Source organism: Periplaneta americana, chromosome 10 (assembly GCF_040183065.1).
Source record: "Periplaneta americana isolate PAMFEO1 chromosome 10, P.americana_PAMFEO1_priV1, whole genome shotgun sequence".
Lineage (NCBI taxonomy): Eukaryota > Metazoa > Arthropoda > Insecta > Blattodea > Blattidae > Periplaneta > Periplaneta americana.
The window spans coordinates 97958772-97984057 of NC_091126.1; the positions used below are offsets into that span (position 1 = coordinate 97958772).

The 25286-nt window shown below is 36.0% G+C and overlaps 1 protein-coding gene and 1 long non-coding RNA gene across 8 annotated transcripts in view; one reads left to right on the plus strand and one right to left on the minus strand.

Annotated features, from left to right (window-relative positions):
• LOC138707922 (uncharacterized) lies at positions 1 to 6905 on the minus strand. The gene is made up of 3 exons (XR_011334446.1): positions 6828 to 6905; positions 5248 to 5364; positions 1 to 1294 (listed from the first exon to the last, which is right to left on the minus strand). It is a non-coding gene; the product is annotated as an uncharacterized lncRNA (long non-coding RNA).
• A 1256-nt stretch (positions 6906 to 8161) lies between these two features.
• The window catches only part of LOC138707923 (regulator of nonsense transcripts 2-like), a 199197-nt gene continuing 182072 nt past the window's right edge, over positions 8162 to 25286 (plus strand). For 4 of the 7 annotated variants that reach the window (XM_069837982.1, XM_069837978.1, XM_069837979.1 and 1 more), the window contains exon 1: positions 8317 to 8565. The gene's annotated coding sequence lies outside the window, so the exon portion shown is untranslated. The other 3 variants (XM_069837983.1, XM_069837985.1, XM_069837984.1) reach the window with 3 other exon arrangements.

Sequence of the window (25286 nt, forward strand, 5' to 3'; positions counted from 1 at the left end):
TTAATTTTGAAAATATTAACTTTACCCAAAAAAGTCTCAGCAGTGTTGTTAACCATACTTGGCAGAATATGCTGTAAAAATGTCAACATTTTAGCATGAAATCTGTTGAAGCCTGTATTATTTGAATCAGGCAATGGAGTAAAAGTGAAATGCGAGAATGACTACCATCACAGAAATCTGTTTGTAATTGTGAAACTAAACTAAAACGATGAATTTTAAGGAAGATGTTGATTATAAACTTTGCCCCACATAAAAATGAAAAGTCACGGACAATTTTAATTCTGCAAATTGTATTTTTCTCGAAATTTAACCAAAATTTCTCTCATCTCCCTCCAAAGATCCATACTACCCTCATATTTCACACAGTCGCCTCCTCCTCTACAGCACAATATGTATCGAGCTGAGCAAGCGTAGTTACAAATGAAACAATAGACACAATACTGTTACAGAAATATTTATTTGTAAAATAATATAAAAGAATGTGGAAGAAGCACAAAGAACACAAAATATATTGTACAGGTATTATTACTAAATTATCAAAATATTAAGGAACAACTCAGTGATCATTATTACTATTATTATGCATTCGTCTGGCTTTTAAAAGCCACTTTATTCATGCACTAATAGGGCCATTTTTGAATAGAACATACTTAAAATGTGGATCACAGCATCTGCACACTCTGTCTCTGTAGTGATTCTTTTACGTTTACATACTTCTATTAATATCAGAAATACATTGTCGATTACACAGATCAATTAGGGATTAAATTGCTAGAAAATTGATTTATCTAGCCTATGTATGAATTGCTGTTTTCTTACAATTATATATACGAGGTAGAGCGGAAAGTAACGCACAATAATTTTTTTCTGCATTGGTATTGCAGCTGGGATGTTGACATTTCACCGAGATATTGTTTGAAGTTTTCGCTACAGACACAATTTGTTTTGCATGTGCAGCTCTAGCAAGAGAAGCATGAACTACGCAACAAAGATGGCGCAAATGTTACTGTCGTCAACTTGTGAAGAGCTGTGAAGTGTTGTGGGATTTTTGTGGGCTAAAGGACATAACCTGAGTGAAATTCACAGGGACATGTGTGGCATGTACAGGGAAGACTGTATGGACCGTAGCAACGTCTCTATATAGATGGCCGTGAGAACTGTGTGATTCGCCTCATTCCGAGTGGCCAGGAACAGCTGCAACCCAGTGAAATGTTGAAATGTCACAGGCATTGAGGCATCAATTTTGAACAACCGGCAGATCCATACACCTATACTTTCTGCTCAATGTACAGCCCTGTAAAATATAGAAATATTAATTAGAATTACCAGTAAATAGAATTGGCCTACTCTAGTATCGCACAACCTTGGGTCTACATATATTCTGGGGCATTTAAGAACTACGAATTTTATGATACTGTTCGAAACTCTAAATTCATGTATCATACAGATCGACTTTCTTTCTAGGTCTATGATTATGTTACTAGCAAAGTATGCAATTAGGTAATTACTTTGTAGAATTTCTAGGCATTTTTGACAATGCTTGAAAGTCCTAGGCAAAGTACGAAGTAACCAGGGGTGTATTTTGCGGACTACCGGGGCTACCGGCGGTAGCCAAGGAAATTACAAAAGAAAAAGTTTATAATATAACATAATGTAATAATTTTGTATTACCGTATTAGTTTTACCACAGTAATTAAAATTAAAGTAATTGTTAGATTTATATGCACTCTCTGCTTTCGAAAAGAAACAAGTTGTCAAGGCAGCATCGCTGGAGAAACCGCTGCTACAAGGGGTAGCCTGTGACCGTTCCGCTAAGATGTCCTGTCGCACAACTACCCATCCCCCTCTCCCCTCTGTTTCCATCGTGCAGTGTAAGGCCGGGTGAGTTGCCGCTCTCGCGATCGGTTTCTACGCAGGCACGAAGCAACATTACGCTTAGTACGCTAGCAATTGAATGTGATTGTGTTCTTGCAGTGCAGTATTTTAAATTTGTGATTTGTTCAAGTGTCTAAGAGTTATATTAATTGTGAATTATTAAGTTTTTAATTTCCCAATTAAGTGATATTGTGAAAAATATGGCAGAACAAGTTTCTGGAGAGGTTTGTGTTGAAAATGACTGTGTAATAGAAGGTTTATTAAAAGTGCCTTTTAACCGTCGTACATACAACGAGAAAGTTGAAATTGTGAAAATGGAAAGACCAACTCCTGAGTTAAATTTGTCCATGGACGTAAAAGAAAAACAGCGTGAGTACACACGCCATTTCACTTCAACATCATATGGTAAGTGGAATTGGTTGTGTGGTAGTTCTAAACTGTCTAAACTATTTTGCTGGCCATGTTTGTTATTTAGCCGCGAAACTAATGTGTGGTCAAAAGAGGGGTTTTCTAATATGAAATCCCTTCGAACGGCAGTCCTAAAACACGACAAATCAAAAGCTCATATTTATAGTAGCATGAACTTTGCAAACTTTGGGAAGACAAGAATTGATTTACAGCTAGATAAGCAAAAAGCTCTACACATCAACCAACACAATGCTCTTGTGAAAAAAAATCGGGAGATTTTACTGCGTCTTATTAACGCAGTCTGATTTCTAGGAAAACAAGAATTGGATTTTCGGGGTCATAATGAGAGTGTGGAATCAGACAATAGAGAAAATTATATTGAATATTTAAGTTCCTTAAGTGAATTTGACCATTTACTGGCCAATCATCTTGAGAGTTCAACAGTATTCCGTGGTACTTCTCCCGCAATTCAGAATGACTTAATATTTGCTATATGTGGGGTTATGATAAAGAACATAAAATCTGAAATAGAAGAAGCACCTTTTGTGGCCATTTTGTTGATGAAACAAGTGACTGCTCTAATCAGAGTCAACTGTCCACTGTTTTAAGATACGTCGACAGTACTGCCAATGTTCAAGAACGGTTTATGGGATTCACAAATGTCAGTTCGGGCAAAACTGCTGCTGCTTTGTTTCAGCATGTGGAAGGTGTTATAGCAGAATACAATGTCGGCAATAAGTTAATTGCACAGACATATGATGGTGCTTCAGTTATGGCGGGAAATATTAATGGCTTAAAAACTAAAGTTCAAGAAAAGTATCCTCAAGCACTATTTGTCCATTGTTACAGCCATGTACTCAATTTAGTTTTGCAACAAACTACTTCAACCATTCCAGAATGCCGCATTTTTTTCAAAACACTGTCGGGTTTAGCTGCATTTTTCTCATCATCTCCTAAAAGATCAGAAAAACTCAAGGAATTTATGAAAAAGAAACTCCCAAAAGTAGCACCAACTACATGGAATTTTACATCTCGGCTTGTAAATACAGTAAAGAAATACAGAGAACAACTGACTGCTTTCTTTGAAAATATCATTTGTAATGACTCTGAAGAAAACTGGGTTGATGATGTAATTGTGCAGGCTCAAGGATATTTGTATTTTTTCACACAGTTTCAGAATATATTTCTTCTTGAAGTCTATGCTAGAGTGTTCGCACATACAGATGTGCTCTACAATATTCTTCAGACAAAAGGTCTAGACATAGCATACTGCTTGCAAGAGGTATCAAAGTTAAAAAATACTATATCCGAGTTCAGACGTAGTGGGTTTCCATCCATATGGAGTAATATGGAAAATGAAAATTCTTCAGCCAATACAATGGAACCACCATTAAAGCGAAGAAAAGGAGATGATGAATTGAAATACAGGCAGCTGTACTACAGCATACTAGATCGTATGCACATGGAAATTACTGACAGATTTTCTGATTATGGAAAGCTTCAGTTCACACATCTTCTAGATTCTCAAAAATTTTCTGCTTATAGAGGAAACTTCCCGAATGAGGCACTAAACGAATTATTTCAGTCCTATAACAGTCACTTTGATCAAGTACGTTTGAAAAATGAATTAAGTGTAATATATTCAGCAGACGTCTTTGATTTTTCGAACAAACCTATCCATGAAATATTATCTGCCATATATGAAAACCAGCTGAACCAAGTTATTCCTGAAGTCCTTAAATTGGCAACATTAATTGTGACAATACCAGCTACGTCAGCATCGGTAGAAAGAACATTTTCTGCGTTGAAGAGAATAAAATCCTACTGTAGATCAACTCATACACAAGAATGTTTATCCGGCTTGGCACTGATGTCCATTGAAAAGTCATTTCTACAGAAACTTCGCAAGCGGCCCAACTGTAATTTCAATGACGAAGTCATCAACGTATTTTCGTCCCAATCAAGACGTCTGGAATTCACATATAAATAGGTAAGGAATTTTATTATAGGGATTTTAAAATATATTTTGTGTAATAATAGGGTCAGTGGTAGCCCAGACCCTTAAACCAGTATACGCCAATGGAAGTAACACACTGCTTAGAAATTTTACACACACAATGCCGGCTTTGTTTTCAACAACAATTTGTGAAACGGGAGTATCCAAGTTTGAATATGCAAATGCAAAATGACTGTTGCACATTCTCGGATACTTTCATTTCAAGTAGGGTTGTCTAGCGAGAGTGAAACTTTTTATATTAAATATAGTATTTTTCCTGAAAAGTTACACCAAGGGAGACACAGTTTCCTCTTGTTTCACTGGATTCTGTGTTATTTATATATGTGATTTTAGTTTCCACTATGATAAAAATTCTATGATATCTCTTTATACTTATGTATTGTTGGAGCTCCCACCCCGTATTTGTTACACTGTTACTAATTTATTAGCAACATAACATGCGAGAGGCCACACTTAATTATTTTACTAGGGAAATTGTCCATTTCTCTAGTATTGCGTCCTTAAACTCTCTAGTGTTATATTTGTAAGAAGTGGGGAGAGGGGCTACAACACTGCATTAGAATATACCGTACAGGTAGGCATTAAACGATTTTTATGCTGAAAGTATTTGTGGCTGCAAACTAAAACCACGTGTTTTACATTATATAAATAAATATAAAATATAATTATAAACCTCACACAAACCTGTGAAGCAATAGGAGATTGCACTTTATTTGGTGTAGCTGTTCTGGGCAACTACTATTGATATTGTTATTATCATAAAACATGTTTTGACTATTGCAATATTGCACAGCTAAGCATGTGTTTAAATGTTAGGTTAGGTTTTTGCATATAAAAAAAACTCACCTAAAAACATTGCAATATTACTCTCTGTAGGTACAAATACATGAGTAATTTACAGAAATATATATTAAGTAAACAATATTACTCACAGATCACAAACTTACCTCTCAACATTTTTCGGGAAGCGGAAAAATGATACGTTCGGATCCCTTCTATTTGACCCCAGACAACCAAGCACAGAGCAAGTTTTTACACTGGCTGGTGTGGTTTTCTGTGACATGCTGGAATGATAGACAACACTAAAGTGATTTTTCTTACATCCCTAGTAAGTAATTAAATAATAAATACATATTATGTATTTAATTCTTGTATTGTTTGCTTGAAACGTAACAATCATGTCACTTCACAAGAACTTCAATCACAATGTGTTAAAACTACATCACAATAATTATTCAGGTATTTATAATTTCAGCGGAACAACTGGATAATACGCACGGCAGAACAATATCGATAGTCGACTCTACTCGCTGGCCACTAGTCACCGGGCCGTACCGAGCCGTATCAAACAAAATATAATCGAAATGGTGGTAGTCAAATTCGCGACTATTCTTAAGTAATTCACTCCATTAGTCAAGTTCAAGGTTTTACGTAGTACAACGGCGGTTTTTTGAATGTATTGAAAGAAAATGAAGATGTAATAAGATCATAAACTAGGTTATCACAAGGAAATTAACAGGAAAAAAGGTGTGTTTCACGGAATACCATTGAAATGACGGAAAGTAAATTTCCGGTTAATGTTCGCCAAAGCGTAAAGTACATAATTATGACGGCGTTGCTATTTTATTTCTGGTCTATAGAAAAATACCTAGCCTTTTACAAAAAAAAAATTTAGGGACCATGAAATTATTCACCGCTTTCATTATAGGCCTATTATTTTTTTAACAATATTACGAATCAAAAACTGTCATATTATATAATTTTAACTACTACATAGACGAATGAAATCAAGCTAACCTAACCAAAGCTAAGCTAACCTAACCAAAACTAACCTAACCAAAGCTAATCTAACCTAAGCTAAGCTAACCTAAGCTAACCTAACCTAAGCTAAGCTAACCTAACATAACCTTCGTAAATGCAAGGCCTGTAACCGGAGCAAGAAGGGATCTCAATCATTTAATCTGCAAGTACACGCAAAAATAAATTCAAGTAAGGATCACGCTCCCACTGCATGAGAGGTCCGCGCATGCGCTACAGCAAAACTGTTTCTGTCCCGAGCCTCTCATCTAAGGCACTCGTCATAATTTACTCGCAATATTTACGCAAATACACATTGTCGCTAACAGTGGTGCTATCTCTCAATAATGTTCAGAACGAAGGAGGTAGACAGAGAAAGAAAAAATTCCTCCCGCCAACTACGCCACACACCAACGTCATGTTCTTATGTTGGTGACATTGTGTATTTACTTAAATTTGGTGGTAAACGTAACGGCACGGTTCAAAGCGACCGTGCTAATTCTCCAGTATAGCGATTTCAGCAAATAAATCTCCATTTATAAAATAATAAGTAAATAAATATCACCTCCTTCCCCGAGCAGAATAGATGAACAAGTGTACCACACGTTAACAAAAGACACCAATAATACATAAATATATAAAAACAACACAATAATTCTCATTATGTTTCATTTATAATCTCAGATAATACATTTCCATTTGCAAAATAAGTACATAAATATCATCTTACCTCAAAAGAAGAAAACGCGTGTAGCACAAAACTTCTGAGTGATATTAACCAAACCATGTTGAAATAGGAATGATAAAACATAAGCAAAACATATAAACGCAGAATTCGACTCGCAGATCGATTTGTTGATTTGTTTGCCATCTATTGAGTAGCTATTGAAGGAACAAGAAAATTTTGCTTACACCCCTCTGTAGATGTCTCTCATTGCAAGTTGTAAGTACTCCTATCAACGAGCACAGAATGCATTCTGTGCTCGTTGACTCCTATTCTAGGTTGTTGCTATGGAAACTGTACGAACTTTGCCGAACTATACCGACACAGCACGAGTAAGTGAATTGACTTGACATGTTTTCCACAACGAGTTAGAAAGATCTCTCTCTTTCTAACTCGTTGATTTTCCATTGCTGCTGGACAAAGAGTTTGTAATATATAACAAACTCTTTGCTGCTGGACGATAACTACTTTTGTCAGGTTTACTGTGCTGCCATCTAGTTGTTATATAAGGAGTCAGTCATAATTCCCGTTTGAATTCCATTAGCAACTGTACTGCCATCTCGTGTTCGTTTACTGCGGAAGGGTGGCGATCCTGGCGGTTGTTCTTTTCAAAATGCTACCGATTTTAACATAGGGATAACTTATCTGTTATATATGTGATCTGGGCTTCAACATACTCCGTCAATAAGTTAAGTCAAATGATACTTTAAATGTCCATATACATGTAAAATTCAACATGTTATATTTAACATGTTGTTAAATGTTTAATAGAGTAGACGAGGCTAGTGTGGTGCAACCTATATAAATTATGCGCGCTAAATTCAGACGAACGAGGGAAACTATGCTTTAGCTTTTTTTGAAATGTGAAACCGTTTTTGATAACGTTTTGTAACTGTTTGAACTGTATTTGCCAACAAAAGCGCAGAATACTTAATATTCCGTACGCAACACAGCGAGATTGCATTTAAAATCAAATTATGGTTTATTTAACGACACTAATAACTGCAGAGGTTATATCAGCATCGCCGGTGTGCTGGAATTTTGTCCCGCAGGATTTATTTTACATGCCAGTAAATCTACTGACATGAGCCTGTCGCATTTAAACACACTTAAATGCCATCAACCTCAGCCGAGATCGAACCCGCAACCTCAAGCATAGAAGGCCAGCGCTATACCAACAACGCTACCAAGGGCGACGAGATTGCATTTAAAAGTAGTTTTTATTTTCTTTCAGTGAACGCAGAGGATATATCGCTCTTTTTCATAAAATCCGCCCGGACACATTTTTTACTTAAAAATGAGGACTTGTCCTGGGAAAAGAGGGCATATGGTAACCTTGCTACCATTTCACTATCTGTCCCAACAGGAAGGTCTCTGAAAGACTACAGCAAATAATAACCGTGCAGTAACTATACAATATACACATTTGTGCGCATTCCTCGTAATTAATTCCATAATTTTGTGTTTGAAGGTTGGAAACGCTGCTGGTTTGTATTCATGGCTACCGATTGGTATTGTGTAGTTTGAAGAGAAGTCTGTAAATGGGCAATCAGCGCCCGGGTTTCAATTTGTCTTTGGTGAATAAATTGTGGTATACGTACCTAAATAACTACGTGGCTAGTGGTGGAACGGAATAGTAGCATGATTTTTTATGTAGTTGAAGTGAATGCCTTCAATCTGTTTTCATTCTTCACAATTGTAACTTGAATGTGTACGTGCAGAGACGAATAAAGATAAGATTCAGGTAATGTTAGCCAAACCTAAATCTAACGTCTAATAAGAAATAATGGGAATTCCTTTAACTTTATCGTTAGTATCCACTGTTTTTCTATTTCATTCTGTGTGATTTTCATCCTGCAATGCTTTAGACTAGTATTTCTCACTCTCGGGAAGTTAAGTTGGGTTAGGTTATGTTTGCCGTGAAACCTTCCAACCACACTTTCTTGGCTTGCTCTTTGGCTGTATATACTATTTGCCACAATTAAAAATAAAGACTGTTTCTATTTACTTCCACCGACCGACAATTCACAACGTCCACATATCCCGTAATTTATTATGTCGTTGACTACTTGTTCACTTTCATAAACGAGAGACAGGTACGGTATCGCTAAAGTAAACAATTCATAATTATTTACTTTAACGGCATCGTGGGTTCACTTTATTTGGCACATTTCAGTGGTAGCGTTTGATCGTGTACGGTTCTACTGTCTGCCGTCATGCATTTCCGTAAATAGGTATTCCATGGTCACGTGTTGAGACATTTGTACTAATTTCTTAATTACATATCTTCATATAATTAGTCATGTAAATCTTTTAATTAAAAGCCTTTTATGCCAAAAAGAAAGTGCCAACAATTACGGATTTTTTGAGCTATGAAAAGTTGTATTGTAGGGCCGCGTTTAGTAGCTATTTCTGAGAGCGGAGTAGTGGGACAATGGGAACGTAACCTCTCGACCTATGAGTGCGATATACCGAGCTGAGATAACATTCAGTAGGGTATATCCACAGTCTAGTATTTACAGTCACGAAGCTCAATACGTAATAAATATGCATCCATAGATAGTTGCTAACCACCAGGTTCGCTACTATCGCCTCGTCACAGACGTCCTTTTCTTACAATTTATAGTACTACAAACGTCTCCTTGTCCCATATTATTATTCAGATTATTGTATTTTAGTGAATGACGGTTATTACAGCCGATAACGAACATTTCACAGTTTACACAACTTTTCACAATAGTTGAATCATTGTGTTATTTTAATGTGAAGACAATTTTACATGTCAACATAATCTGTTCTCATCAACATTTTAAGTGTAGAATGGATGCTATTTTGAGGTTTAATAAAAAAGAATATAAGTTAAATATAGTAAACATAACCTATAATTTCCATATGACATAACATATGTAATGGCAGGGCATTGGAGACAAAATTAGATAGAAAGGGGCAACTGATACAGTAAACGTAACCTATAATTTCAACATATCTAAATATCCGTGCGGTACAACTGAAAATCATTGAATTGTGCATAAATGAATGTACAAGAATTTCGCAATATTCAATCGAAATAAAGGCAGGTATTACACATACAAACAACGTAATTTTCACACCAAAAATAATATTACACCTTAACTCGCAAGTGAATTATGTCTGAAGTGCCTCATAATCATTGTTTTAAATATTATTAATGCAATTACACTACATTTTAGAGAAATATATGTTACTCTTTATGCATTCCAGCTAATTTATATGGTTGAAATGCTGCACTTTGTGATCGGGTTAAGCGAGTCACATGGTCTGCCTTACGCCCTGTATTAGATCACGATTGCAGTTGCACAGTCTATTGTTTCTAGCAATCACAGTGTTCCAAGCGGCTAGCAACTGTTACGATAAATGCAAAAAATCATTCCAAGCTTCGTGACTGTCTATACTAGACTGTGGTATATCATTCTTTGAAAAACATTACCACTCTATAGTCTGTAAAGATCCTTTTTAAATCTCTGTCTCTGTGCAACGTCACAGTTTACGTTTAGAGGGAAGAGAGATAGCAAAATGTTGTAATGTTTTTAATACTATGCTAAAAAGCATGAGATCTCTGCGGAAGATGTTACAGGATCAAAGACTCATTCGAGAATGACCGAACATTATTGATTGGAATTGCAAGAATATCACAAAAGTTAAATGCTTTAGAGCAGAGCAAAGACAAATTGTCTCTATGAGTCTTCGATAGACACCGATTTGAATTTCCAAAAAATTGTGGCAGAAAAGAAAAGATGTTGGAAACAAGTCCAAAAGGCTTAAAATAGTAGATATAGGTTTTGAAACTGGATTTCTTGATGGTGGTCTCCTCAATTATAAAGGTAGCTCAACTACTGGTGACTACCACCACGAAATGAATTCCACCAGCTTAGAGAAATGGTTGAGGGAGCGAGTAACTCCAAACTTGCCACCTGCCTTTGTAACAGTGCAAGTCTACTATGGACGAAATAATTTGAGTAAGTGGAGATGATGGAAGTGGTAGTGATGATGGCGGTGGTGGTAGTGGAATGAAAGTCCTAGGGCCAGTGATAACTTTGCCTTTGGAGTGAAAAACACATTGTTTTCTATGAAAGTAATAACATTTATATAACTTACAAGTTAGACTGTGTATATAATTATATAAATTGGGTGTAGTATAAGCAGTAATATGTGCTGTTGTCAGGAAGTCAGGAGGAGAATAATAATGGCAAAAGAAGCTTTTAATACAAAAATGAGCATGTTCTGCCGACCTCTGGAAAAAGAACTGAGGAAGAGACTAGTAAAGTGCTTTGTGTGGAGTATGGCATTGTGTGAGGCATAAACATGGACATTACGATGAAGTGAAAAGACGAGACTAGAAGCATTTAAAATACGGATAAGGAGAACAATGGAGCGTGTGAAATGGACAGACAGAATAATAAATGAAGCTGTGTTGGAAAGAGTAGGTGAAAGAATAATGCTGAAAATGATCAGGAAGAGAAAAAGAAATTGGCTGTGTCACTGGCTGAGAAGAAAATGCCTACTAAAGTATGCACTGGAACAAATAGTGACCGGAAGAAAAGTTCGAGGCAGAAGAAGATACCAGATGATAGACAACTTTAAGATACACGGATCATATGCGGAGGTTAAGAGGAAGGCAGAAAGTAGTGAAGATTTGAGATTGCTGGGTTTGCATTGAAAGACCTGCCTTTGGGCAGAGAACTATGAATATTCATTCATTGTGTTCTGCCCAACAGCAGGTCTTTCACTGCAAACCCAGCATTCTCCAGTATTTCCTATTTTCTGTCTTCCTCTTTGTCTCCGCATATTATCCATATATCTTAACGTCATCTATCATCTGGCATCTTCTGCCCCAAACTCTTTTCCCGTTCACCATTCCTTCCAGTACATCCTTCAGAAGGCAGTGACCCAGCCAATTCCTTTTCCTCTTTCTGAATAGTTTCAGCATCATTCTTTCTTCACCCACTCTTTCCAACACATCTTCGTTTCTTATTCTGTCAGTCCATTTCACACGTTCCATCCTTCTCCATATCCACATTTCAAATGCTCCTAGTCAGTTCTCTTCACTTCGTTGTAATGTCCATGTTTCTGCCCCATACAATGCTACACTCCACATGCTCCTTTTCCTATTAAAAGCTTCCTTTGCTTATTCTCCTTTTGACTTCTTGGCAGCAGCACTATGAAGATATATATATATATATATATATATTCATTCATTCATTCATTCATTCATAGCGTTCTGCCCAAGGGCAGGTCTTTCAATGCAAACCCAAACCCATCATTCTCCAGTCTTTTCTATTTTCTAGTTTTCCTCTTTGTCTCCTCATATGATCCATATAATATATAATTTTTCAGAATGTAAAAAATGGCATTTAACTGCTAATTCACACAATACTCAACTTGGATAATCTATGTCTATATTTGTATTTTACATTGCTTAAAGTTCAAGAAGGTCGTAAGGAATGTGTGCAATACACAACACTTGGGAATGAGCTTATAATCATAAATAAAGACTTGCCACTACATCCATAGAGCGTAATCTTGTTCTTCTTATCGGAATTATAATATACTTGTGTTGCATATATAGAGCGAATGTTTTTTGTACGCTAGTAGCAGCTATTGTAGATGTTAATACATCTCGCTTATTGTGATAACATCATAATCAGCACTACGGAGTCCAGCTCGCTACTAAATTCGGCCCTACAATATCTTTTTTTGGTGTAGTTAGAAAATACAAGAAACATGATTGTCACATGTGGGACACATGCATTTCCCTAACAAATTACTGAGTTCTGATAGAAAAGTCATTCCATCTGGTAATGCTGTCATTATGCTGTTTTTTTTTTTTATAAATTATTTGCAGAAATTTCTATAATCTCACGCAATCACATCAAACAAAATATTACCGGTAACTGATAGGCCCGTATAGAATTTTTTTTGTTGGTCACGTATTGGGATACAAGGAATCATGTGTGGAACTTTTACACTTATGGGAGGAATTAAAACAGTTAATGACTGTAAATACTCTTATTATACGTAACTTTTTAACAGAACAAAAAAAAAGTCATAAACATCACTAAACTAGGGGAAAATTCAACTAATTTGAAAGAGGAATGTTCTTTTATAGATAACACAAGACAACAGTTTACTCCACTTTAAAAATGCTCTGAAAACTTAAAAACTCCACGATTAATCACATAATCTGGAGGTGACAGTTTCTTGACAATCTCTTGTTGGCTGTAGAAAATGGAGTCAAGTCATTCAGGCCACTTGAAGTGATTAGAAACTTCAGCTTTTACCATCACTGAGACTTCAGTTTTGTCACAAGCCTGTACCTGCTATATTATTCCAGAATATTTAGTTCCTTCATAGGTCACAACAATCTACTGCCCACAAGTAAGGTCTTCTTTCTGTAAGTTTTCAGAAGTTGGTTCGTACGAATTTATATTAATTTCTGTAAACCTAAATGCATTTGTATTGCATGTATGCCTCTATGTTTATATAAGATTACATGAAAACTTTTTATACTGGGAATTGCAACTAAATTCTTCCATGACTTTTCTGAAGAAATAACATTACAACCTTTGGCTGACTGAACAACACATTCTTCTCTTTGAGCCATAATTTTCTGTCTAACCTACCTTTTGACATTTCCTCCAGTGCCATCAAGGATGCCTTTTCTGTGGCCAGTTGCAAGATACTTCCAAGCAAAATCTCTTTGTAATTCTTGGAAAGTATTTGCAGCATCTTTACCGTGAACTTATTTTTAAATCCTCACTATGGGCCATCACTCCATATTATTTCTAACTTCGGGTGATCACCACCTGATCGAATGATTTCATCATATTAGGCCTATATAGAAAGTCAAGCAACACAAATACAGTGCCTTTGTCCTTAGATTGGCAGTCAGAAAAAATAAGGTATGTTTTACTTTGCCCTTTATAGAAAACAGCTGCAGTAAATAAAAGTACACTTCTGCATGACCAAAGAGCACTTTGAAATTCATTCTGATAATCGCAACTAAATGACATCGCAAAGTCCACTTGAATTATGCGTATATCAGATTCTTTATTTTTATCACATTCAAACTCTTTCCGCTGTATTCGTTTTGTATTTACATTAGCCATCATGGCAGGCAGCTCAGCAATAATCAATTCAAAAAGTTCATCCATGCAAGTTTCTTTAATGGAAAGCTGTAACCTCCCAACACTGTTTTTTTCCCACGTTTTCCAAACCACTTTATTTTCTGGTTTTCTCTTAAGCGTGAGTCTGCTCATCAAGCAACATAATTACTTAAATTTAAGTCATAGAGAATTCCGGTATTTCAAAAGTTAAATGAATAAAATCCTAATAAGAGGTTGGATTTTAGAGAAAGTAAATTCTGAGGAAATTGGTCCGACATAAATTTATTTTCCTGATGAGGCCTATTTTCATTTAAATAGACACATCCTCACAAAATCATCGGTATTACAGTCAGGAGAAACCCAATCTTGTACTCGAAACACCTTTGTGCAGTGAAAAAATAGGTGTGTGGTGTGCAATGAACAGACACACAATTATTGAGCCTATTTTCACTCAGGGCACAATTACCAGGGAGCGTTAAGTGAATGAGATCCTTGACCCATTTTTAGATGAACTGACTTATGGAGAATGTTCCTCAGTTTATTTCCAACAAGTCTCCATTACTGCTCATACTGCCAAAGAACCCATGAGAGAATTACGTCGAATTTTCGAAAGGAAAATTATCAGTAAAAATTTGTGGGCCCCCACGAAGTCCAGATTTAACACCATAGGCCTACAATTTCTATCTATGGGGGGGGGGGACTTAAAAATAAGGTTTATGCGAAAAAACCCGCATACAATAAATGAGCTTAAAGACTATATAAGAGCTGAAATCGAATCAGTCAGTGAAGCAGAACTTCTTAAAGTAATTAACAATTTCATAAGAAGGTGTCAACAGTGTGTAGCAGTTGGATGGGGACATTTTCAACACCTACTTTGAGTTATGTAAGTACAAATTCCTATAAGTTACTAAATGTTTCAATGTAGGCAGACTGGGTGGCCACTTGGCCACAGATAAGCTCCTAGCAGCGGGCGACGGGAAAATGAAAACTGCACTGCTAAATAAAACAGTGTCACTGTACGTTGTGTGGTCTTTATAGCACTTTTAGAATTAGATGGCATATAAGGCGGAGCTAATTCAAGCTGGTCCATGTCGACTAGCCAATGATAGTGAGGCAGTGTTGCCTTGTTAAATCATCATGGAGTCTTACTGATTCATCCTATATTATTTTCTGGCACATACAATATGTATTTATACCCAGGGTTGAATTTTAAGGAGTGTCATTCGCTAAAAAAATCTGAATGTGACTGTATAAGAATGGTATTCATATGTCACCTGTTTTGCATGTATTACTTCAAGATTAAACTGTGATATTATCCAAGCCTCTTAACACATAATATGCACTGAAGCCCTCACTGTAAACAGAGATAGATTTAGTTTCTTTTCAAATTCAGATATGAACTGTTTCCTGTGTGTGCCGTATATTGAAAAATAATACTCTTGAAGGGATTCAAGTGGCTCTGGTGTTTCATTTATTACATGCAAAAGGACAGTTCTACACTCACAAAGAGTAGATTATGGTATGATTTTCACTTTTCATCGTAATATTCTACAGAGTGTAAGAAGAAATATCGCAAAAATATACGAGATATTTGGTTGATATTATAAGCATCAACACACTTGCTCTTTTAGATGAATTATAATGAATAATAACAACATGCCTCCTTAAAATATTACAACTTTATAGCTGTAAAGTAAAACAATTACATTTCCAGTGGTGCATGAACAGGGAGTTTAGGGAGTAAAATTTAACGCTTCTAAAAATTCAAAGGAGTAAATTCTCCTAAAATATTGTTGTTTAGTCAACTGTCCGAAGACAGGTTTGAACCTCATGAGTAACACGAATAAGACATCACTCATGAGGCAACTAGGCCAGGAGGTAATGGGATAGGGTGGCCAGTTCCTTTCCTCCTCCTAAAATATTAGGGGTATATAATGTAGTTGCTATCCTTCTTTGTCTCAAAAATTTCATGTTTAAATTTATAATTTATTTTAATGAGACGAAAGAACTACTTTAATATAATATAACAAGAATAACAAATTTTGGTATGCTACTAGCTAGTTTATGATCTACTTAGGCAATGGAAACTGAAAAAAATGATATATATATATATATATATATATATAAAATCAAGAATATAATATATAGAAAATCAAGAAGTAATTTAAACCTTTAACATATTTTTAACTGCCACACTCATTGTTACATTTAAAGGAATTATGAACTGATTGGAAGGCAAGTTACAAAGTATAAAACAAGTAGTAATACTAACCTTTTCTTTCATATGTTTATGCTCTGGCACTCATTGTTGTTTTTAAATTAAGGTAATAAAAGACATTTATTTCGTAAATTAGGTAGGTATATTAAAAAAGGCAAAATAAAACTTAAGCATTTCAGTTACAAGATTTAATTTGTATGCATTCACTTTTTAAAATTTAAAACATAAGTAACACATTAGAAAGGCATTCCGCCTAAGTTCCAGTCTCTGATTATGATAATACTCAGCAAGAAGAACATCAATTTTAAATGTTTGCAGGGAGTTTTCGGAGCTTTATTAATGAATGTAATTCTGATTGTACAGTTTTGGAGTCAAAAGGAATGCCATGCTGTTTAAGCCAGATTATAATATCTGTTTTTCTGGTTGAAGAGATTGGTGTGGGGTTAAGTTAGACATTGTGGTAGGGAGCATTATCAATAACCTGGACAGATTTAAAGGAGGGGGCTTAAGTATTAATTTAGTTTTCAACCACACAAAATTAATTGTAATGTTCGGATTCATTCTGGTTTTATTCTGATATATACATTCTCCTTACAAAGAACAGTTATATTACTTAATTTTATAAAATTACCACGAATTTAAGACTTGAAGAACTCAGACAAGCTGGGACTTGAAGAAATAAGGAACTTCTGCATTACGACTAATGGTGACATTACCTTTGGAATGTGGCATGTATTACCTGTCATCCATTGCAATCATTTCCAATCCACTGTCGTAATAAATGTGATTTCACTTGTTTTGGCATAACTTAACAAAACACAAACTATAAAAATTAAATGTTGACACCAGAAGCACCAGAATAAGACAGAATGCACAGAAACCTCAGAAAAGTTCACAGCTCATACCTGCACATGCAAAATTAGTCTTCTATGAGGGAACACGCCCAAAAACTTTACGAATTTCAACAATGCGACTTTTTCGCATTTCATTCACCTCAAGAGAAAGTTGTCACTTCATACACTTCTACTGGCATGTCAAATTTGCGAGAAATGGAAATTCCAGAATACATACAGTCCTAATTAGAATCTTTGGGAGGGTGAAACCACTGAAGGATGGCCCGCTATAAAAGAAAGTCGGAATTGCCTGTTAACAATTTTATTCTAAACAACAAAAAACTGAAGGGATAAAGATTGCAGATTGGGTAACTTCTTCCAGGCAGAAGAGTATACAAATTATAACTTTTATTTAAATTTCTGTATATATTTATATAAAACATAGTAAATATAAAAAAAGAAAGTGTAATTTAAGTTTTTATTAGTTCTTAAGATCCAATTTAGGATTTTTTAGGTTAAACAGAATTTAAATATACGACACTTATGACCAAGATTCGAAAAACTGTCAAGCAATTATGAGTTTAGAAGTAAGGAAAAAAAAAAGGTAAAAACCTATAAATCCGGTCCCAAGATATTACATATGAACCGAACACAGGCATTATGGACACACTGTAATTTTTGGGTTAGGTCATAGCTGAGATCACATAATAGAATGTCACAGTAGTCGAATTGTGGCGTAAGTGTTTGGACTAAGATTTGTTTTAATTTAAAAGGAAGAACATTTTTTATTCGTCGAAGAGAGTACAGTATAGAAAATACTTTTTTGCATACATATTTAGTCTGCGTGGCCCAGTTTAAGTGTTCATCGATATGAATACTAATATTTTTCACACTTGCACTAAATGGGATGTAAGTGTTGCTTACATCTATGGCAGAAAGAACAGATTTTTTAAATTTCGATAGAATACTCTGATTTCCTGTGATTTTTCAGGTTCAGAATTAAGCCAAATTTCTGTGATCAGGAGTTTAGAGATTTTAAATCCGAATTTAATTTAGTTATACTGTCATTCATCGAATCGGGACTGATGTAGATTGCAAAGTGTTTGTACAGTTGTGGATTGTCTGTATAAAGATGCTGCCAACAGTGTCATATTGCCTCTGAAACTTCATTTATATATATTGAAAATAGAAGAGGCCCTTAAACAGAAACCTGAGCAATCCCAGTCTCTATGATGAGCCATGATGAAAACCGATTATTAAGAGAAACACTTTGAAGGCGATCACGAAGATAAAATCCTATCCAGACGATACTGCTGTCAGAGAAATACAATACACGTAACTTGCCCAGAAGAATATCTACATCAACTGAATTAAATGCTTTGCTGAAATCAAGTAATGTTAATATTGTCACATGTCGATTGTCCATTGCTTCGCGTGCATCTTCAGTAATTTTGAGAAGGGCTACAGTTGTGCTGTGCCTTGATCTGATGCCTCACTGGAAGTAATTTATAAGATTATAAAAATTAAGGTAATCTGTTATTTGCTTGTGAACAATATATTCAAAAGCCTTTGACAGAGCAGGAAGAATGCTGTTTGGTCCGAAGTCACTGGAAGCAGAAAGGGAATTAATTTTGGGAGGGGTCGCACTATGGCTTTTTTTCCAAATTTTAGGATAAGTGGCAGTTATGAGTGAAGAATTGAATATATGAGTCAGTGTAGAAAGTATAATGTTAATTATTTCATTTTTAAAAATTATACTGATTCTATCTGTATCTTGTGATTTTGTTTTAATCCTTCTTAATGCTCTCCAGACTTAAGTGCATGTAACGTGTAAAAAGTAAAATTTATCTCATGAGGGTGAAGGTTTATCCAATTCACTTAATGTCTGAGTTTTAATTTCATTGTCAATTTTAGATGGTTGTTTTGTGAAGTAATCATTAAGACTGTCAAGAGGAATGTTACAATCATTCTGCCAGTTTTTTTTTTTTTATCAATTCTAAGAAATGTGTGTATTTCCACATTTCAGACGAACTAGCAGAAGGATCGATGATTTATGTGCATACCGAAGCTTTGCATTTCGAATGCCTGAGTTGTTCTGTTTCTTACTGTTTTGTGTAGGCATTCAGATTTTGCTCACACTTGTCTCTTCTGAAGGTTCTGTATGCGGCATCTCATTCTGTTGTAAGGTTTCTAATTATTTGAGTCATCCAAGAAGCAGACTGCCTGGAAATTCGTCTGGTTTTCACAGGTATAACTCAAGTACCATGTCATTGAACATTTTTATTTTGTCATCTATTTTCGGCAGATTCCAGATATTGTGCCAAGGTAAATGAAGAGCGTCATTGTCAGGTCTCGTTTCGTCAATGTATTTCAAGTCTCTGTATGTTATAATTCTGTATCTAGTTTCGGATACTGGAGAGAATATTCTGCGTGGGATATGCCTGGAAAAGCCAACTGTCCACTACCCACGTGACAATTATCTTTGGGTTGGTCGTGGCAATTAAATCTAAAAAGGTATCAGAAGTATTGGTATGATGTGTGAGATTCAAGGGTGGGAAGGACATGTTGCAGGCTTGGAACATATATTGAAGCTGTAAGGTGGAGGTTGAGGTTGTGGCTAGAAGATCAGTATTAAAATCTCCCATGACTAATATGTGTTCGTAATCTGGTAAGATTTGTAACAAGGCAGTTTTGACGTCACATAAATATCCAATTTTAGAAGGCTTGTACGCAATACAGAGAAGGCACTTTTTAAAGATAACAGTGATTTCGATAAAAATGAATTTGGGGCGTGCCATATGTTTGCTTGGGGATTTATATATCTGTGGTGTTAAGCCAAAAGTTGATATGTCCAATGATAAAGCTATGGACATATCAACTTTTGGCTTAAAACCACAGATATAATTTTCGGCAGAAGATCACTCCTGATGTAAGCCCCAATGTCTCCTCCCTGCTTACCTGTTCTGTCATTGCAACACATTCCATTCATAGTCCATTCATATGAACAAGTGCAGAGGGGAGTGATGGTGACAACCATGTTTCACTAATTAATATTACACTAACTTCAAGGGGGGAAAATATTGCCTGAAATTCATGGAAGTGAGACAGAAAACTCTTGACAGTTTACATGTGCAATCTTCAAAGTAGTGGCCTCGGGTGAGAAGCGAAGTTTCAATATTTGAGAGGTAGACCGAGGAATTTGCTAGCAGGTACTTGTCTGTGAGATAAGTGGGTCAACTTATGGAGAGTGTGGGTCATTACCAGTGAGGGCTGCCGGACCTGAATTTCTTTTCTTGTTTAAGTCAATAGTGCCAACCCAGGAGTACTATACGCAATGTTCTGCAACTGGTATTCTGCGACACACTGGTGTGCCTCCTCAAGGTGAAAGGTGTGACATGAACTTTTACCTGTTATTATAAGAAATTAGTAAAATCAATAAAAATTAATTAAAATTAAAATTCCTCTCTCTGCTGACACAAACAGCCATCGAATTAGTGACATGTCGAGTGACATCGAAAACATTATGAAGGAGAAAATAAAGAACAGTAAAAAGTTGTCACTTAAGATCGACGAGTCCACCTATATTAGCAGTCACGCACAATTTCTTTCTTACATTCGGTACGTTGATGGGGATGTAATTGCTAGTTTTTTTTTTTTTTTTTTTTTGCAAAAAACTGCCTGAGCGAGCAACTTGTGAAGAAATATTTCGTACAGCTAATGAATATGTGGTCCCTAATGAATTAACGTGGGAGGATTGCATTAGTGTTTGTACAGATGGAGCCGCTTCTATGACAGGCAAAGTGAAAGGATTTATGGCTAAACTACGTGAAGTAAATCCTAACATACGGAGTGACCATTGTCTCATTCGCCTCAAAGCCATTGTTGCTAAGTCTTTGCCATCTCCTCTGAAAATTGTGATGGATGTAGTAAAAGCTATCAACTTCATCAAATCATGGCCTCAAAATAAGCTGCTTTTTTTCCATTTTGTGCCAGAAAATGGAATCAGAGCACACTACACTCCTGCTAAATGCAGAAGTGCGATGGTTATCATGAGGTAAAGTGTTGCGCAAATGTTTGAACTTAAAGAGGAGGTACTTGCATTTTTTTTTTACTACAGGGGCATTAGCTCACGGATTTATTTACAGATGATGAATGGGTATCTAAGTTGGCATATCTTTACGATATTTTCGTAAATTTTAATGAGCTTAACAGAAAAATGGAAGTTAGGAACGAAAATATTCTGACTGGTATGGATAAGATTCAAGGATTTGTGAATAAGCTGAATTTGTGGATACGGATTATTGAAAATGGGTCATTTGAGATGTTCGTAAATGTATGGTCCATTGCTGACGGTAATGAAGTGGTGATGGACTTAATTAAAGAACATTTAGTAATCTTGTCGGCCTAGTTGGCGCAGTTGGTATAGCACTGGCCTTCTATGCCCGAGGTTGCGGGTTCGATCCTGGGCCAGGTCGATGGTATTTAAGTGTGCTTAAATGCTACAGGCTCATGTCAGTACTGGCATGTAAAAGAAATCCTGTGGGACAAAATTCTGGCACACCGGCGACGCTGATATAACCTCGGCAGTTGCGAGCATCATTAAATAAAACATAATATAACATTTAGTAATCTTGCAGCAGAAGTTCAAGAATTATTTTGGAGAGAATGTTCAAGATTTAGACCGAGTTCGTGATCCATTCATTGTGGATTCGAAACATCTTCTGAATAAAATACTCTTACAAGAGGAACTAGCAGATTTAAAAGCAGACAGAAAATTGAAATTAAAACTTCTCGAAGTACCTTTGGAAAAATTTTGGTTGTCAATAAGGACTGAATACTCGACTATCTACGAGATGGCAGTTGGAATGTTATTGCCATTTTCAACTACATAGGTATATGTGTGAACTTGGCTTCTCAACGTTAACTGAAATCAAAACATCAAAGAAGAAATTCAAATCCATCGATAAGAAATGAGGCTTGCACTGTCAATGATTCCGCCACAGATCAACCACCTGTGTGCAGCTAAGCAGGCCTAAGATCACATTGACGGTATGAGTAAAGTTATTTATTTTAATATTAGTAACAAATGTGTATTTTCGAGAGGGAAATAAAGTTCATAAATTGTTAATAAATACAAGAGTTGATATCTATTTTATAATAATGTTAATGACAATAACAATAATAATAATAATAATAAATTTGATTACATTACATCATAATATGTTTTTGAGGGGATTAACATTTTGGTGTGCTGTGTTGAGTCTTGGCCTGTCTAAGGTGTGCTGTGAGTAGAGAAAGGTTGCAGAACACTGTACTATAGTTTAACAGATTATAATGATTATAAGTGTTACTAAAACTCACTAATAGACCTATTATTAAACATTAGTAATAGTAAATGTTAAGCATTACAATTAACTACAACCAATAGGTCTAAATGTTATGTTGATATCCCTAAAGTTATACAGAATAAGAAAGACAGTAGACCTAATTACGTTATACGAATCATGTTAACTGAAAGAAAACCTTGTTTAAATTATTTACAGTTTCCCCACAAAAAGAATGAGACGACTATTGGCCGTCGAAAGTTAAAGTTCTACAGCGCTATTCACGCGATATCGACGTAACCAGGAAGATATCTGGTCGTGCATGCATACGCTTATTTTTCATCGTACTCAAAAGTACACACCAGAGCAAAATATTATCAGCTGTCTGTCTATTTCTGTTGTAGGTCTCTTTTTACGTCCTTTTACCTTTCATGAAAGTTTGAAATATACCGTGTAACATGAAAGTCATTCACCAAAGAGGTAGAACAATATTAATGTTGAAGTGACAATTAATGTAGACCCACGGAAAAGACAGCAAGGAAAATTGTAAGGACCACGACAAGGTCAAAGATCAGGATCACGATAACATATTACAAGAAACATGACAAACACCATAACAAGGATTATGATAAATACCACAACATGGACCATGATAAGGATTAAAAGGACCAGAAGCACGAAAAGAACTATTATAAAGAGAACAAGGACCACGATAATATAAGTTACTATGAAAGAAACACGACAAACACCACGACAAGGATTACGATAAATACTGTACCATAACATGGACTACGATAAGGACCACAGGACCACAAAAAGGTCTATTAGAAAGACAATAAGGACAACGATAAGGACCACGACAAAGATATCAACGACCTTCATAAGAACCACGAAAAAGACAAAGATATGAACGACAAGGACCACAATAAGGACCACGACATGAACCACGGTAAGGAAAACGATAAGGATCACAACATGGACCATGGCAAGAAGCACGATAAGGACTACGACAGAAACTATGGTAAGGATCACGACATAAAACACGACAAGCTTCAAAATAAGAATCACAATATGGACCTCAATAAGGATCAAGTCAAGGACCACGATAAGGATCACAACAAGGACTAGAGTAAGGATCACGGCGTGAATTGCGACAAGCACCATGACAAGGATCATGATAAGGACTCCGACATGGGCCACGATAAGGATCACATATGGACCACGATTAATATCACAACAAATATCACAATAAGGATCGCGACATGAACTACAAACAAAACAAGGATCATGGTAGGAAGCACGACATGAACCACGATACAGACTTCGAAATTTAACAAGATAAGGACCGTGACAAAAACAAGAAATACCATTATGAAGACTATGACAAGGACAAGTGAAACGATAAAGACCATTAAAATGGCAACAAGCATTATGATAAGGACCATGGAGAAAACAACAAGGACAGCACTAGCGGCTGTGATAAAGAGATCAGAATAAGGACCATGACATGCAGAATGATAAGTACCATGATAAGGATCACGTTAAGGACCACGAAAGAACTATGATAAGAACCAAGAAAAAAACCATAAAGAGACAACAAAAGAATCAGGAAAGGATCGTGATAAGTACTGCATCAAAGATAAGGATAGTGACAAGGACAAAGCAAAGACAAGGACCACCATAAGGATGGTGATATGGACCACGAAAAGCACTTTCATAGGATCACTATAAGGACCACGACAGTTATCACAAGGAGGACGTTGATAAAGATCACAAGGACAACAATTGCGATAAAAACTATGAGAATGACAAGGACCACAACAAGTACAAAGACAAGGACCACGTTGAGGATCGTGACGAGCATCACGAGAATGATCATGAAAGGGACTATGACATTGGGCCACAATAAGGGTCACAAGGAACAGGATTGCGATAAGAACTATGAGATTGACAAGGACCACTACAGGACCACGACAATAACAAAGACAGGGACCAGAATAAAGATCCCAACATGGACCACGAGAATGATCACGATAGGGGCCGCGATAAGGATCATGACAAGAACCATGATAGGGATCAAGACCACGATGAGGACAATGACAAAGACAACAAATACCTAATAAGGACTATGACAAAAGCAGCAACGAAGACGCTAAGGACTATTACAATGCCAACAAGGACCACGATAAAGACAACAAAGATCACAATAAGGAACACGTCAAAGACAACAAGGACCACGACAAAAACATTAAGTATCACGATAAGAACCATAACAAGAAAAACAAGGACCAATATAAGAAACGCGACATGGACAAAGACAAGGACCACGATAATAATTACGAAATGGACCACGATGAAGACAAAGATCACAATAAAGATCACGACTTGAACCATGATAAGGTCCAAGACTACTATAAGGACCATAACAAAAAAGACAATAAATACCATGATAAGGATCATGATAAAAACAAGAACAATAAGGGCCATTGCAGTGACAAGGATCATGATAAAGACCACAACAGAGACAATAAGGGCCACAATAAGAAACATGACAAAAACAATGGTAACCACAATAACTGTGACAAAGACAAGGATCACTATAAGATCTACAGCAACTATAACGATAAGGACCATGGCATGGATCACGATAAGGATCACAAATACCAAGACATGGATCATGACAAGGATCATGATTAACGTCGTGATACTTAGGCCTATCGTCGTTCTTGTCATTGACCTTGTCGTAATTCTTATCATGATCTTTGTTGTGGTGCTTATCACAGCTCATGTTGTGATTCTTGCTGTCGTCCTCATCTTGGTCCTTGTTGTTATTATAATGATCCTACAATTGTCATTTCAAATATTAATGTTTTTCTCCTTTGGCAAATGTTATTGTTTCACACAGTAGATAATGTTGTCCTCAAAGTGGCGTCTTAATATGCTGTACA